Source organism: Octodon degus, unplaced genomic scaffold (assembly GCF_000260255.1).
Source record: "Octodon degus isolate 3935 unplaced genomic scaffold, OctDeg1.0 scaffold00072, whole genome shotgun sequence".
NCBI lineage: Eukaryota > Metazoa > Chordata > Mammalia > Rodentia > Octodontidae > Octodon > Octodon degus.
Window position 1 is genome coordinate 9,181,223 of NW_004524648.1, and position 2,976 is coordinate 9,184,198.

The window sequence follows — 2,976 nt, forward strand, 5'->3', positions numbered from 1 at the left end:
TAAATCTCGGAAAGACTGGGTTAAAGCCTCTGTCTGGTCCGTTCTTATTAATGTCACATTATTATTAATGTTATGGTCATGGATGTAATGCTAGGACTAGGACAAGATTATGGAATGAAAAGAGAGCCATAAGGAACTCCAACAGTGAACATAGTCTTGGACCAATTCAAGGCTCTGGAGTTATTTTTATTTATTTATTTTTTGTTCCTCGAATGCCTTCAGGGCACTTTTGGCCAGCGGGAGAGTTGTGAGGTTCAAACTCCAGCAACCTGAGGCTGACAGCTGTGTGGAAGCAGCCACTTAAAGGCCTGAGCTAGGGCCAGGCCCCCTCTAGAGTTATTTTGACGGTTGAATGAAATACTGTATGCACAGTACCAGTATAATACAGAGTCAGAAACTCAAATCTAATTCTTCCAACTTCACCTGTCCCCCAGGGTACCTAGCTGCTTATTCTCACTGCTTATATCCTGCTCTCCTCCAAGACCCAGCTTTGGGGAGCCAATCTTTTGACAGCTATTTGAAACTGAACTCCAGAGACTTTAGACCTTTGCGATTAATGCTCAGTGTGCCAAATTCCAGATCACAGAGCTACCTCTGCTGGATGATCTCACCTTAGAATGATAGTCATGCCACCTTGTATTTCTGCAGCATGTTGTCTTTTTCAGAGAATTTTCACAATGATTATCTCAGCTGTTCATCACAGGATTTTTTTTTTATTGTGAAATGCATTTGCATATTTTATTTACCTATAATCCCTCTCGCTGCTAAAACAATGGCATTCCAAATAAACATGCATATGGATGGCTTACAAATCCATGCCACCTCTTAATCACAGGCTTGCTTTCTTCTGTTTTTCCATTTTATTTTTCCATTATGAATTCTATCATCTTGGCTGTATTCTTTCTCCTGCTTTCGTTATTCTCAGGATTACGGCTCTGTTATTTCTCTTCCTCTTTTGGCGCTTACCCTTTTCATCTCCAACCAGAGCCGTGTGTCCTGGGCCCAAAGCCCATGGCTACAGCCTTAGCCAGACTCACGTTTTTGACTTCTCTTCCCCTCATTCCTCCCTGCTGCATGTGCTGTTTATTCAGCACTGAAGCTGCCTTATTACTTTTAACTAGAGATTTGTTATGCAAGGAAGCCTCATGATCATGCAGCCTCATCCACATTCTTCTTTTGCCCCTTGGCATCTTAAACATTCTCTTCTGCCTCTGACTCTCAAATCATTCCTTTTTTCTTTGTCTGCATAATGCTTCCCTGATTTCCCTTTTTCTTTTGTATTTTTGATCTTTATCTCCTGCTATCTGCATTCATCCTCTCATTAAACTTGTGTCAAGCACTTATTTGGAATCAGCCTCTCTGCTGGGCCCTGGGGATTCAAAGACTCATGACCTGGACTTTGACCTTGAAGTGCTCACTGTCTGCACAGTACATCTCAGACCTGGTGGCATATCTGAGTTGGAAGAGCTTGAAAAATACTAATGCCAGAGTCCCAGCCTTAGAGATTCTGATTAAATGGTCTTTAGTAGTACCTAGCCATTGTTATTGTTCAAAAGAGATTCTAATATAGATTCAAGGATGAGAAACTCTCATTGGCCTAATGGATGAGACAGATGTGGAAACAGATATCGGCAATACAATGGGAAGGCAAGACATAAGCAGAAGGGGCTGGAGGAGAACAGGAAAGCTCCTCATGCTGTCTGGGGAGTGAAAAAGCGGGGCTGGATACCCTGAATAGGTGACTCAGTGCTCTTTCGTTCCAGAAATACATTCTCAGCACCTCTCCTGCCCACCAGTCTTCCCGCTGGATAGGAGAAATGGAAGTAGAAGTATCTGTCTTCTTAAGGTGTAGGAGAGCAATTATGAGCATGGCCTGAGACAGTCAAACCCTAGCTCTGCCACTTACTAGCTATGTGACCTTAGGCAAATGACTTAACCACCGTGTGTGTGTGTGTGTGTGTGTGTGTGTGTGTGTGTGTGTTGAACTGAGGGAGCTTATTCAAGTACATGTGGATCAAGAGGGCTTATGCCTGTAGGGTTTTTAATCCATTGTCTAACACATAGTAGGTGCTCCAAAACTTGTCGCTGTGTACTCTTTGAGGAGCTGCACAAGCACGAGGCTCAGCACTTCTAGCTCCAACAGCATGGGCTCAGATGGCCTTCTGGGTTGCCCTACAGGCCCATACCTGCATGAGGCTACCGCTCTACTTGGTCTTCTTTCCTGTGGTCCTCTGAGGCCAATGACTGAGCCTCCATCTCCTCTTTACTCTTCACTACCTGCTGTGCTTTCCCAGTGCTGCTTCTCTGGCTAGTCCTCTTTTTCCTGGGACAGAAACCCAAGCTTTGCTACATTTTGAGACTCCTTAGAGAACTTGGTAGCCAGACCCAAAGTTTCAGGGAGCACTTCTCACAGGCTTTTTAGGTTGGTCAGTTCTGGAATAGCGTTCTTCTCCAAGGCCTATCTCCCACTTTCGCTGAGCTGCTCCTTGAAACAGAGTTGCTCTGTGGGTGCCTCTCTGCCGTGGACACTTTCTCTTGAGGCACCACCCTTATCTGTCCTTTCTTCCCTTTGCATTCCACAAGAGCACCCCCTCAACCTCTCTGTGTTCCTTCAGAATGTCTGTGAGAAGCATTATCCTTTTGCCTGCCACTGTCTTTCTCTTCTTATTGCCAGGATTCTGTTTAGATAGACTGCTCACTTTTCACTTTCAGAGGTTTTAAGGTGTGGTACTGGCGATTGAGTACTCTACCACTGAGCTACATCCTTAGCCCTTTTTAAAAATTTTAAATTTTGAGACGGGGTCTTGCTAAGTTGTTCAACCCAGCTTTGATCTTGCAATCCTCCCATCTGAGCTTTCTTTCTTTTCTTCTTCTTTTTTTCTTCTTCTTCGTCTTCTTCTTCTTCTTCTTCTTCTTCTTCTTCTTCTTCTTCTTCTTCTTCTTCTTCTTCTTCTTCTTCTTCTTCTTCTTCTTTTT

General features: G+C 43.9%; 1 protein-coding gene across 1 annotated transcript in view; it reads left to right on the forward strand.

The window, feature by feature from the left end:
* Positions 1–2,976, forward strand: part of Spaca3 (sperm acrosome associated 3) — a 41,372-nt gene that overhangs the window by 743 nt on the left and 37,653 nt on the right. The gene's annotated exons all lie outside the window — the stretch shown is intronic.